We start from the raw sequence: 13,676 nt of genomic DNA on the forward strand, positions 1-13,676 counted from the left end.
ATTTCCCTTAATATTTCTCCTCTTTTCTCAGCCTGGTGTATCTTGCTGTGGACCTGCTGCCCCAGAAGTTCCCTGTTCTTGCTGCTGTAGAAGAGCTCCCAGCCTTCTACACTGCCAGGTCTACAAGTGGCTGTGGGCTCACCCTGCAGGCAAGTGCTTTCTGCATTGCTACTTCAGCACTCACAGTTCTAGGCATGCAGGTCACTTAGTCGAAAAAAGTTGCAAAAATAAAAGAAATTGAAGAAAAAATGTTGAGGTTTAAAAAAGTGTTGGGGATAAAGTCTGTCACTTATTGCAATCGTGCTCTGATTTTGTATCATTGTATTTTCTACCACCTGTGACATCCCTTTCTTGTCTCTTATGTTGCTGCAATTAAACTATACACCATCACACAACATTTATAGAAGGAGGTTTTTCATGTTCAGATATCTCCACAAAATATCAACAAGAACCATCTTGCTTGAGCAATAACTTTTTTCAAATCTCTCTGATACTTCGGATGGAACATTTTTCTCTTAGGACAAAGATGTGCATGTAGAAGGCACACGTTGAGTTTATTTATATAAATAAATACTTAAAACATTTATTGGTCTCTGCATCAGCTCTCTAGGGACCACCAATTCAAAGAAAAGATGATTCAAAAGGTAGCATACTTTACTAGAGCCACTGCTATGCTCAAACTCAAAATTTCTGATTGTCCATAGAGGCCAACCCTTGAGGGGTTTGGCCCTGGACATATGTGGGGTAAATGATGGTGTTGCTCCAGCAAAGTTTTAGGGCAAGAAAATGACTGGCAGCGAGTCCTCTGAGTGCCTGGGAGAAGCAGGCTGGAGGAGGAGGAGGGGGCAATGACGCTGGCTGAAAGAATTCCTCCTTTCAGAGAACAAGCAGTGCTTTCACAGCAGTGGATGCTCAGCCACAGCACACACTACACAGATTACATCGGGGCCATTTGCTGCCTTTGATTAGTTTTAAGAAACAAAAGCATGAAAATTTTAAGTTCTAAACTTGAATTTTCAAGAGAAAAAAGCATAAATAAAATAAGGGCATTATGGAGCAGGCAGTGGGAGCTGGTGGGGAGCGGTGGCACTGCAGCTTCAAAAACCTGGAACAGTAGTGTGCTGTTCCTGTGGCAGTTGTGTGAGACATACAAAAAGTGATATTCAAAGCCTATCCTACTGCAGTTTTTGCAGGACCATTAATAATATGATGAAAAGATACTAATAGAATGCTGCAGGTTGATATTATAACAGATAAGATGCGCTTGCCAGTGGTATGGCGAGAGCATATCTGAGCTAAAATACATCTACTGTGGCCATTTCAGAAGAGCAACTATTTACACTCCCAACACTTTAAAAACGCGTCATTTTTGTTGGCATTTATGAAATTAACACAAGTATCTCAGGCATGAAAGAAACAGATTTAGCTTCCTAAATGCGGGTAGGGCTGCCTGGTTTGGGAATACCATCCATGCCAAACCTTCGCTTTCAGTCTGCTACAGCAGCTGAATTCTTCATCTTGCCCAAGTGCACAGCAGCACGGTCTGCCAGCGTGCCACACGTAGATGTGGATCACTTTGTTCTTTGTCTTACCATGGTCTGCCCGTATTTCACCCCTGCAGTTCTTGCTACAGAGTCTGAAAAGGAAGTATAAAAATCCCCCTAAATTTATTTGAATTGCAAAGTATAAAGTTCTGGTGCTGTGCCTGCTTGAATCAGCACACAGGATGAAATGAGGTCCATAAATCCAGTGTTTTCAAAGTAGTAGCCTGGACACAAGGGATACTTTGTGCTGTTGCCTTTCCTGTCGCATAATGGCTCTGCCATGTCCATCCCAGAGGCACAGCCACCACTCCTGGGACAGGGTGCTCCTTGAGCTGGTGCAGTTGGAGAAGCAGACAATCCTCCTGTTGTCCAGGACTGGCCCACGAGCCACCAATTAGACTGCTGGGAACGACAGCATTCTGTTCAAAGGGCTGCTAATTGTAATTTAATGATGATTTAAATGCTGCTGCTGATAATTTCAGAGACATCCAGATCACTAATTACTCATAGTCTATGTTGAGCTTTAAGCAGGCGCAGGCACAGCACCGTAGAAGCATCAAGTAATGTCATTAATGTTCTCAAAGGCCTTCACTGCCCTCCCACATGTCAAAGGCATCATCTCCTGTTCCCAGGCCCAAGCCCAGCCCTGGCTGCTCACATCTGGGATCCAGCAGCCCAGCTGCACCACAAGTTCTTGCAGCATTCTGGAAGTAAGGAAAGAGAAGCAGTGAATCAAAATTATTTACATTCATTAAATAAAATTCTACCAATATTAGTAAAAATTAGATTACACCCTTCCAACACCACCACTTCAGATCATTTTACCTTTAAGATAAAATACTAGCTCAGTTGAACTGCATCCCTGAACACAGTGTGGTCAGAGTGTTTGAATTACCTCGCCAGAAGTGCAGATCCTAACAAGCTGCCTGCACAGCCAGGAAGAACATCAATCTGTTGGAGCAAGTCCAGAGGAGGCTGCCAAGATGGTCAGAAGGATGGAGCACCTCTGCTACAAGGAAAGGCTGAGAGCATTAGGGTTGTTCAGCCTGGAGAAGAGAAGCTTCAGGGTGACCCAGTTGCAGCCCTCCAGTACCTGAAGGGAACGTACAAGAGAAGTGGGAAGAGGCTATTTACAAGGACCCAGAGTGACAGAACAAGGGAGAATGGCTTCAGACTGACCCAGGACAGGTTTAGGTTAGATATTGGAAAGAAATTAGAAATTGGCTGTGAGGGTGGGGAGGCCCTGGCACTGGCTGCCCAGAGGAGCTGTGGCTGCCCCATCCCTCAGGGTGCCAAGGCCAGGTTGGACAGGGCTTGGAGCAACCTGGGATAGTGGAAGATGTCCCTGCCCATGGCAGGGGTGGCATTGGATGATCTTTGAGGTACCTTCCAAGCCATTCAATTCTAGGGTTCTCTGGCTCTCTCCTTGCCATTGCAGCAGGAGCAGTGATGTGGTGGAAACGTGGCCATCCTGCAGAGCTGTGCTGTGCAGTTCGTCCAAGGGAGTCAAGTTTCCAAGGCTGTCAAATCAATACCTGCCATAAGCATGAAATTCCTTCCCAAATATTTACTTGTATTCTGTACAAGATGCTCATAGTGTGTGAAGGAATCTATTCTCCAGAAAAAATATTTAGAGTGCAAGTCACAGTTTTCCCCTTCAGAAATTCAGCCAAAACACACCAAATGTGCTATCCATGGGCAGTGTAGTGCTGGTCAAGATGTTTATACATAAAACACTCTGTCAGTGAGAGTAAAGCACATATCTTGCCTGTGTAATTGATATCTACAAATGGGGAAGCTGGCTGAGCCCTGTTCTAAAATATGTGCTTTTACAAGAATGTAGGTTAGCTGTAGTACAATGGATTTTACATGCCAAACCTAAGCAGTCAGAATTTGGAAGAGACTTACCATGATGCAGGAACAAAGGGGAGGCTTGTTTTCTCATTGGAAAATAAAATGCATGTAAATAGATCCTAATGCTGTTTGGCTTTTTTTGTGAAGATTTGTGTGAGATTAATCACTTTATAGTCCTAGACTGCATTAGTTTCACTAATGTACCCTCAGTTTGATGTGAGATTTCTGGCCTAGGACAAGAGTGAGGAGCTTGCTCCCCTCTCTGACCAGGCACAGGGGCAGAGGTGGGATCCTCTGGCACTCTGTCCCCAGCGATGCTGTGCCTGAGCTGCAGGGGCACCTCTGCCTGAGCAAGCCCCTGCAACAGCCTTGAAAGAGACGCTTGTGCAGCTCAGGTGGCTGCTACAGAACAGGATTCGCATGGGGGAAAAATTTTACAGGGAATTTTTTGCAGCAAACTTACCTAAGAGTTTTACGTTTTATATACAGTCTGTCTTGCTTGTCTGAGGAAGGTTTTAAGTGTGTTTTTTGTGTGTCTTCTGTTTTCTGAGGGCTGTGCCAGCCGTGGCAGCTTTGGAAATGAGAAGTCATGAAAAATTCTTGCACTTTGTTACCAAGTGCTGGGTTTTTTACCTTTTAAGTCGTTGATGGTAGAAACTGAGTAGATAGAGGGGCAAATAATTCCTCCCTTTTCTGTTTCATCAAGCACCTGCCTCAGCCACCAGCCTGCTCCTACAAACCCCACAGCTTGCACACAGCAGCTGAGCTGAGCTGATGCCAGGAAAGTGAAGGTCTTGTAAGACAATGTTTAAACTTGTGTATTCCCAGCTTTTGTAATTACAGGTTAGTCATTTGGTTTTCATTCTTTTCAGCAAGATTTGAGATGTTAGTGTCGTAGGTTTTCTGTCTGATCTTCACAGGTGACTTCCATATCTTCATTTATTCTTTCAAATATACATCACTTGAACTTTGTCCTGTGGCTTTCTTGTCTAAGATCAGTCAGGAAAATGTTTAAAAATTAAAGAATTAAACATTTTTGTATAATAGATAATCTCTTTTGTAAGAGATGAAAAGAGTTAAACCCTGCAAGCTTGTCACTTGATGACAGAAACCCTGACTTGTGAAATTTGTACCCACATGCAGCCTGACCTGCACTCAATGTCTTGACTGCCATGAAACCAGAAACATTAATGAGCATAAAACATTTGTAATCTAGTTCTGAAAAAGAAAAAAAAAACCCAAAACCCAAGAAAAAAGGCAAATACTACACAGCTTTCATTTATGAGAGCATTCTTATCTTCCAGAAGACGTCAGTTTAATTCTCCAGTTACTCTCACTACACCCAGCAACTTTTTGGTCTCCCCCCACATAGTACAGCACAGGAGAGTGTCTCTTTAAATTCATTTATAAAATAATTCAGGGCTGTGGGTGTCTTTGATCTGTTTCTCTCTGCTAACGTACAGAAGAGAAGAACATGTCGCTTAGCAACCCCGCTTAGCCAGCACTGGGGGAGGCAGGAGGGATGGATGGTCCAGAGCCACAAAAGGGGAAGATTAAGACCCATCAGGAAACTAAATTTTGGACAATCTTTCTCAAAACTGAAGCAAGCAAACATGGCTGTTTGCAGAATTGGGTAATCTCACTTTTTCCTCTTTTTTTAATATCCACTTATTAATAATCCACTTATTAATAGCGATCTTCCAACCAAATGGGAAAATCTGGCATGGGATGGGCAACACAGGGTTCGACAGCTTCAGGGCTGGGTTGCAGGTGAAGGGAACCTGAAGTTTAATTTTAAACCAGTTCAATAGATTTTAAATAGAGTTAATGTTGTCAAGACTAATGGTAATGAATTTCATGCTGCAGGTTTAATCTTAACACTTCAAATAAATTTCGTGTGAGTCTCTTCCTCTTGTACAATCGGACAGCCTAAGTGTCCCCAGCCTGACTTATTCAGGGTCACTTACCTTGTTGTAAATAAACCCCAGAATTCTCTGAGTGGTTACCAGGCTATGATTCACTGGTAACTAGGTAACATCTTAGAGCTGCAAAAATATACCAGTCAGGAAAGTAACTTTGCAGTGAAGCAGACAAGCTGCCCTCAGCCCTTTGTCCTTCTTGCAGCTGCAGGATGGTGATGTCCCAAGAGCCAAGGCAGGAGCAGGCACCAGCTCAAACCCTCCTGCTTGTGCCCTTGCTGACCAGTGCTGGCCTAGAGCAGACTTGATCAATTTTTTTCCTCAATATCAAATTCCACAGCAATGTATAGCTGAGTTATGGAAGAAAAAATGGTGCTAAAAACCTGTGACAGAGGAAGAAACACAGAAGTATCCACTTCAGCATCTCACACAGACAAAAAATAGCTCTAAAATAAATACAAGTAAATTGTTACATCTGGTCTTCTGTTAATGGTCATAAAGATCATCCTAAATCTAATTAATTTTTGCACTACTTTCATGTACTAATCACCTATAGCTTATTAGTGAACCGTTGAGAGAATCCCTAGATTCCAATGGTTCAGGTTTCTTCCAGAGCTCAGTGCAGGCAATCCTATGCTCAAACTCTAGTAAAACTGCAGATTATTAGACTGAGTACCTACCTCTATCCACAGGCAGGAAGCTTGTCTAAACTGGCATCTGCTGAATATTCCAGCAATTTAAACATACCTGAAAAGGGACATGATTGGACTCTGAAGTAACGTTGGTTTTGTCCAGTAAGGGAGGTGATAAGTCCTGGTGCAGAGCTCATTCAGAGCTGAGTTTCTTAGAACAGTGTACTGGAGAACTTAATTCCTAAGTGACAAGATAATTTTTATTAGCCATATATAGTAAAGATCTGTACAGTGGAATAATGTCTTCAATGGGAATTTTACTGGTGACTGTAGGGGTGCCTGGATTTTACCCAGAATCTCTCAGTGTGCTTTTGTATTGGCCAATGCTCGTGCAATGTTATTCTTTGGAGAAATTTAATTAAAGAAAAATGTGTAAGGCACTTGGCATTAAGTGGCTTAAGTTTGTTAACGTACGGTATGGAGAATAAAGCCCAAATTAGAGGCAAATAACACTAACTCAACTGTGAGCATTTCCATGAAAACTGCTTTAGTAAGAAATTTCTATTTTTGTAGCACGTATTTTCTCTATACTTTTATGATGATTTTCTCTATACTTCATGCTTTCATTTTTATGATCTAAACTAATTTAGAGGCTTTATTTGTGTCACAAGTGAAGGAAACCCTGTTGACTTTGTCTTTGCTCTCAGTTACACCACAGTTAACAATTCTTAACTGTAACTCAATACTGAGAAAGTAATTTTGCTGACTGCCTGAATTGAGGAGGAGGAGGAATCCGGCAACAGTAGAAGTCTTTTACTTGCACTTGTGTTTACAGTAGCTCATATATGTAATGGGTTTTAGGTTTAGGAAACAGAAATATGTCATATCCATAAGGCCAAGATGCTTTTTGTTGGAGATTCTTGTGACAAAGACTGTCTGTGATTCCTGTAACAGACAAAGAACATCTCCACCTTCTCGAGCAGACTTGGTGAGGCTGATGGTCTTGAGGAATATGTTTTGGACTACACTGACTTCCAAAACTGTACAGTTAACATAGCTTTCTGCTTATGACATTCAGGTTCCCAAATCAGGATGATGCATGGAAAAAGCATGCAGATAAAGCATAATTTGCCCAAACATGTCATCACAAACTGACTTCCTAAAGGTATGTCTCAAGTTGCAGAATACAAACAGATGTGTGATATTTTTCCATTTCAGAGCAATCATTAAAATATCACTATGATGCAGATTACCTTAATGAGTTCTTAATCTCAGCACTGACAAGAGAGAGAGAGAAATCTAAATTTGCCAAAGCATCATGTTGGAGAACTCTCAGTTTAGAGCAGCGATTCTTGAAAATATATTGGCCCAGCTGACAGTACTGGGGCAAAAAATATTATCTCTGGCATGGAACCACATTGCAACAGCCCCTGTTCTCAGGGAAGCAGCTCTAATCTAAAATCTATCAGACTATTTCTCTGTCTTATAATTTCTTCCTAAACGAAAATAGAATTATTCGGCTTTTTGTCATGATGTATAGAAAAGTGTGAAGTTAAATCTCAGCTCCTGTTCAGTGGAGGGACAATGGTTGTCTTTTTAAACTAAAAGCTCACTGGTCCCATTACCTTCTGCTAAACAGTCAGGCATCACAGAAAGGTTTTTTGGTGTTTGAGGCTCAGTTTCCCCAGAGATCAATAATTACAGCAAGGAGAACTGCAGAGAGGTTGGACATCTTTACTGCCTGCAGTACTACCACCACATGTCTGACTCCAGCGCCAGGCAGCTGGAATATAAATGGACTGGAAAATTCACTGAAATGCATTGACGTTGTATAGATGCAGAATTTGAAAGGATTGTGAGTGTCTATTTCTAAAAATAAATTAATAAAAGACATTGTAAGGCTATAAAAAATACTGTGTTGTATAAAGGAGGATCAGGAAATTCTTGTTTCTCTCACAGTGTAAGGAACACAGGCATTCACACGAAGAGATACAGTGTGCAAAAATATGCAAACAAACCAAAGAAAGCCATTCCCTGCTAGGTCTCACTGTGTCCTGACTGCCTGGTTCAGCTGAGTGGGGACCACGGGCCAGCCTGCCCAAACCAGCCCTGCTCTCACTGAAATCACCACGAGTGTCACGCCCATGGTGCTGCAGCTCTGAAAATTTGTGACTGGAAGCAAATGGTTTTGAAGGAGAGAAAAAGCAGGTGCAGAGAGGTCCTTGTCCTCAGAAAACCTGCTGAACCATGCCTTTTTCCTTGGAAGAAGTCATATTTACATGGCAAATTTACATGTAGCGGTGACAGTGACAGAATATTTCCAAGAAAGTGGAATTATTAATGTTTTGGCAGTGTGAGATTGCTTTTTCCCAATTGCAAATGTTGCTCCATCTGCCACAAAACCATTAGTTCCAACAGCCTGACCTTCCCCATTAAAGGGGCGTCACAACACATCATGTTTGTGGCTGAGGTATGAGGAGGGAAGGTGATACCAGTGTGTGACACACTGCAGCGGTGTGCCCTGTTGGCCAGGGGTTGGCTCTGAGAAAACCAGCCAGCTGGGGAGGTGTGAGGTGTGTCTTCCTGCCTCTTTTCTGTGTGTGAATATTAAGTTAGTTGCTTGACATCATCTATGTTAAGATTTTGATAACACCACTGGCTTAAATCTGAGTTATACCGTAGAAATACTGATTGGACAGGCCCTTTAGATCTGCTCCTGCATTCTGCTCAAAGCAGGACTGAACCAACTCTGGATTATGTCTGCTGTCATTTTACCTGGCCAAATGTTTGGTATCCCACTCTGGGTAACCTCTTCCCTCTGCAGTCCTCAATATTTTCAGATTTTAAGATCACAACAGGTCTGTCTGTCCCTGCAAAACACTGTTTTTAGCAAAACATCACATGTCCACAAAGATACCTTCCTGATTCTTTTTTGAAATCTGAATTTTAATGAGGATAAAAGATATGTGATTGCTTAAACCTAAAGGAGACATCCAACATAAAAAAGCAATCTTAATTCTAAAATGGCTATTTTAGTGATGACTTGTAATCTATGCAGTTTTTATCTACTTGATAATACTCAACTTAGTTTGTATCTAAAAAAAAAAGAATTAAATGAGAAAACTATTCCTTTGATACACATTAAGTTATTCAGTTAGTAAATTAGTGAATCTTACCCTGTTATTAGCTATTAGCATGTTACACTTCTTGATGTTGCTCATGAAGAATGCCTATGGAAATGAGAGAAAAAATTGCCTTTTGAAGTTCCTGCCACTTGATATGTTGACATTTCTTTTAATTTGTGACTGTCCTCTTGAATTCCACTGTCTGGTTTTATGAAAGATTCTTCATTTTTAATTTGTTCTCCCATTGATCAGACTTTTTTTGAATGGGTAGCTCTCAAAATAATTAGCCTTTCAAGGAAGCCATGTTCTCTCCCATTCAGTGCTCTTAGCTCTTTTTCATTAGGGGACTTTCAAGGCCTGGTTAACCTGTCCTGGCACTACTGAAGACAGCAAGAATCTCGCTGCAGATTTCAGGGAGAGCAAGAGCAGACCCTGTGAGTGAAGAAACACCTTTTGCATTCACTTTGGTAGATGGCTGTGTTCTAGGAGAACCTACAAACAGTTCTTGGGGCTCCAGGGAGGGAGGAGGGAGTAAAATGACTGAAAGAAAACAAGGCATGTTGCCTTCTCCTTTTTCATCCTCCTTATGGTCTAGGTTTCCCTCTTCAGAAGATTCCATCAGCTGCAGCAGCTGTGCTAAGGAGCCTCTGTTGGATTGCCCTGTTCACAGTGCTGGAGAGAAAAAGTTCCCTTTTATTTGAAGTCAATGTACATTACATAAACATAAACTCATTCAAACCAACAGTCATTCTGTATCTGAAGCTATCTGATGTTTTCATCTGCAGTTATGCACAACCAGTTTCAGTGAGGTCTTATTCTGTACCTCAGGTTTCTGCAAGTAACAGAAAATAACAGTTGGTTGTTTTGTCTCTGCTGGTCCTGATTTTGCAATCCCTAAAGACCAGGATCTTCCTCTGCAATTGACACATTTTTGGGAAGAAATAGATCAAGAACTTCAATAGAAGAAAGGTTCAGAAACATCAACAACACCTTTCAGGAAGAAAATCAATATGAGATTAATGAAATTGAAAAAAAAATTACAAATAAAATCCAAGGTGATGCAACACAGGTTGTAAAAGTCATTGTAAATGGCTGACCAAACAACCGTCATGGAGTCATAATTTAAAGGGAAGCTTCACTTTGGAGAAGAGTAATGTTTATAGAGAAGCTAATTTTATCTTTTTGAATACTACTAAAATACCTATTGAAAGTAACAAGTTGTAGTCCAAAATACTGCAGTGCAGCTCAGAGGAGAGCTAGCACAGGCCATGAACTGGCCTCACATGGTGCTCTATGTCTGATACCATAAGAAATACACAATTTCACGAGCCCAGGCAAGCTGTATAGGTAGAGCCCTGTCCTTGCTGCAAGGATAGGTTTTGCTAGTGATGTCAGTGAATTGATGTTTTTCTCTGATTTTAGCCCATGAAAGTTTAAATACTGAGCCAGGAAACCCATAGCAGTTATACTGCATGTAATACCAGTGATTTTTAAACACATTTGCTTAGGAGGATTACTAAATGGAATTTGAACAGTGATTTATTATTGGAAATTATTTCTGTTTGTTTATTCACTCAGTTTTCCTAATTGTGCCATGTTGTTTTGCATGGTAGTGTGCTGTACGAGGACACGATATGCACTTAAGCCTTTGGGCATGTGAGGGGAGTTGTTTCCCTTCCCCATTCCGCTGGAAAATCAACAAAAGCAAGCCTTCAATAGCATGAATTCCATTATGACCCGCCTTAGCAGGCACCTAAATCCTGCGATGATAATTTATCTTTGAACTCCTTAGTAGTGGTACATAATTAACAAGTAAGCTGCAGGGACACGCAGTAGCTCTGTATTTACCTGGTATTTGCCGTGCAGTTGTGGTGTAATTACAGACATTATACCTGCTCTCTAGAGTAGAAGCACACGGTGTACCTCATTTTGTGCCGTTTCACAGCAGCACAGCAGAGCCCAGCGAACAGAAGTTCCCTTTGCAGCGGTGGAGGGAGCGCCGGCCGGGAGCGGCGGGAGCGCGCAGGGAGCGGGGCGGAGCGGCGGCGCCGCGGGGCTGCAGCCGGGAACACGGCCGGGAACACGGCCAGGCTGCCATGGGGGCTCACAGCCGGGCTCACACCTGGGATCACAGCCGGGCTCACACCTGGGATCACACCTGGGATCACAGCCGGGCTCACAACTGGGATCACAGCCGGGCTCACACCTGGGATCACGGCCGGAATCACAGCCGGGCTCACACCTGGGATCACAGCCGGGATCACAGCCGGGCTGCCATTGGGGCTCACAGCCCGCCCGCTGCGCTCCGGGACTTGGGCTGGAACTGCCGCCCTCGCCGGGACCCGGTCAGCTTCAACCAGCACATTCAAAGTCAGGCAGGCGGAGTTGGGGCTTTTTAGTACAGTAACTTTCCCCTCTGACGTATACTACAGTCAGTTTCTGTACTAAGGAAATCCATTGAAAGAATCTGTCTTCTCAAATAAACTTTTTAAAGTTTATTTGATGCTAGCACATCCTCACTGCTTTGCCCTAAAACTCCATTGGTATCACAGTACCAAATGTGAAGTTGCAGCACAAAGGTGCTGGGAAAAAAATACCAGCAAGTGGTGAAAAATGCAATGAAATAATGCTGTGCCTCTGAGTTGATCACATTTCGTGTGAGTCAGCATAAACTATAAGTGAAATTAAATTTAAAGTTTCCATTATGATTGAGATCCACATCTAACAGGAAGGGGAATACACATCATTTGGTGCAGAAGTAGCTGTGCCACTGCTCCAGAGCAGATTGTCCACTCCTGCATGCAGTATTGCCTTCTCTGAGGACAATGCACAGGCCTTTCTAGAGCATGGATACAGCACCACACTAGTTAAGCAACGCAGCAGAAGAAACATGAATTTATTTGCTGTTTCCAAGGAGTAAAATTTCGCTTCAGTGGACAATAAAACCGTGTTAGAGTTCCCTTTTCTGCTCTGGGTGGAAGGAAAAGTAGAGAGCTTTTCTAAATGTAAATTATTGTTGTTCAACTTCATAATAATTTCCCTGTCCTGAGGGACTTGGTTTCTGAGTACAGAGTTAACAGATTCTCACTCTGAAGGGCCAGCATTGATTTCCAGCTCTGTGTTGGCAGTGTTCAACTGCATCACCAAAAGGAGATACAAATTGCCATTATACACTGGAATGTCTCACGGTGATTTCAGTCTGTGCCACAGCCAGGGCTCTCGTGGTTTTAATGGGTTTTTATGGGGTTTTATGGGCTCTGCTGACCTTGGCAAGGGTCCCCCATCCCCAGGGCTGGGCTGCATCTGGCACCCAGCTTGTTGGACAAGCCTAAAACTGATTGTTTGAACCTTGGGTTCAGGGAACTTTGATGCATAACATCAATAACTTATTTCTGTCACAAACTACATTATCTGAGGAGTTGTTCATGAGCAGTGAGAGTTAATATTTCAGTCCATCTCAGGTGGTTCTGGTTAAAGACGTGAACACAGTGCAGTAAGTCTTTTCTGCACTGACAGATTTAAAAATCATTTCAGAAGAAGTTAGAGAACAAAAATAAAATAAAACTTCTTTTCCAAAATTCATATTTGAAAAAATGGTAATTGCTTTCTCACTAGCATTATTTCTATGTGGATTTTAAAATGATATTTAAATTTTAAAATCTTTTAAATGGAAATCTTTTCAAATAAAATCTTTCTGTTTTCGTAGTGGACAGTAAGGAATAACAGAAGAGATGCCTGTCCATGTCCCATTTACAATCACAAACATCATCATCCATAAATTCCACGACTTTTTCATTTCCATTTTTCCTACTTAACATCACAGAGTGCTGGGTGGTGGCTGCAGCAGCTGGAATACGAGCACAGCATTTCCCTGGCACACCAACCAGAGCCAGGCCTGGGTTTTACAGGTGCCTTCAAAGCAAACATTTCAGGCCAGCTGTGAGACTTGGATTTGAAATTCAAAAGCTCCTTAGCTCTGGTGTACCACAGCACTCAGGCTTTGACTTTTACCTCCTTTTCCATATTGTCAGAGCCACTCCAATGCTTTTCTTTGTGAGAGGATGCAAGGTACCCAGCCCAGCTCCCATTGAAAGGTGCCATCATTCCTTTGAATTTTTCTCTTAAAAGATAGTGTTTTACAGCAGTCTAGAAGAGCACTTTCCTCCATCTAAAAAGTGGAGAAAGAAGAACTTTGCACTGAGTCCAGCATGGTCCTGGTCAAACTCTTCAGCTGGGCTTGTTTTTCATTCAACTGTTACAACAACCAGGAGAATCCTGCCATTATTTCTAGGAATGAAGTAATTTTTAAATGGTGAAATTGTGCATAATTTCAATTGTTCTTAGGGAGAATACTCAAGACTGGCTCTTTTGATGTTTTGTTCACAGAAATAGACACATGATGCAAGTGTATACATACAATGAATGGAGTTGGGACAAATGTTTGGAGACTTCTTGCAACAAGTTGCTCACAAATGATCTACAGCAAGAGTTACTTCCAGAATGGTTTCTGCACATGTGTTTGGAAAAAATATATTCAAGCAAATCAATCTGCTTGTGGACAAATAATGAAAAGAGAAAAAGGAAAAATTCCTCTAACAAATA

General features: G+C 42.0%; 2 long non-coding RNA genes across 9 annotated transcripts in view; one reads left to right on the forward strand and one right to left on the reverse strand.

Moving 5' to 3' along the window:
- The window catches only part of LOC141730665 (uncharacterized), a 31,679-nt gene that overhangs the window by 3,486 nt on the left and 14,517 nt on the right, over positions 1–13,676 (forward strand). For 5 of the 8 annotated variants that reach the window (XR_012582270.1, XR_012582273.1, XR_012582272.1 and 2 more), the window contains 2 exons: positions 32–5,031; positions 7,028–7,114. This is a non-coding gene — a long non-coding RNA (uncharacterized LOC141730665). The remainder of the gene's footprint in view (positions 1–31; positions 5,032–7,027; positions 7,115–13,676) is intronic. The other 3 variants (XR_012582276.1, XR_012582277.1, XR_012582271.1) reach the window with 3 other exon arrangements.
- Positions 1,742–8,912, reverse strand: LOC141730666 (uncharacterized). Its single transcript, XR_012582278.1, has 5 exons — positions 8,725–8,912; positions 6,065–6,190; positions 3,862–5,700; positions 2,440–2,637; positions 1,742–2,248 (listed from the first exon to the last, which is right to left on the reverse strand). It is a non-coding gene; the product is annotated as an uncharacterized LOC141730666 (long non-coding RNA).

The sequence above is a fragment of the Zonotrichia albicollis genome, chromosome 12 (assembly GCF_047830755.1).
Source record: "Zonotrichia albicollis isolate bZonAlb1 chromosome 12, bZonAlb1.hap1, whole genome shotgun sequence".
NCBI lineage: Eukaryota > Metazoa > Chordata > Aves > Passeriformes > Passerellidae > Zonotrichia > Zonotrichia albicollis.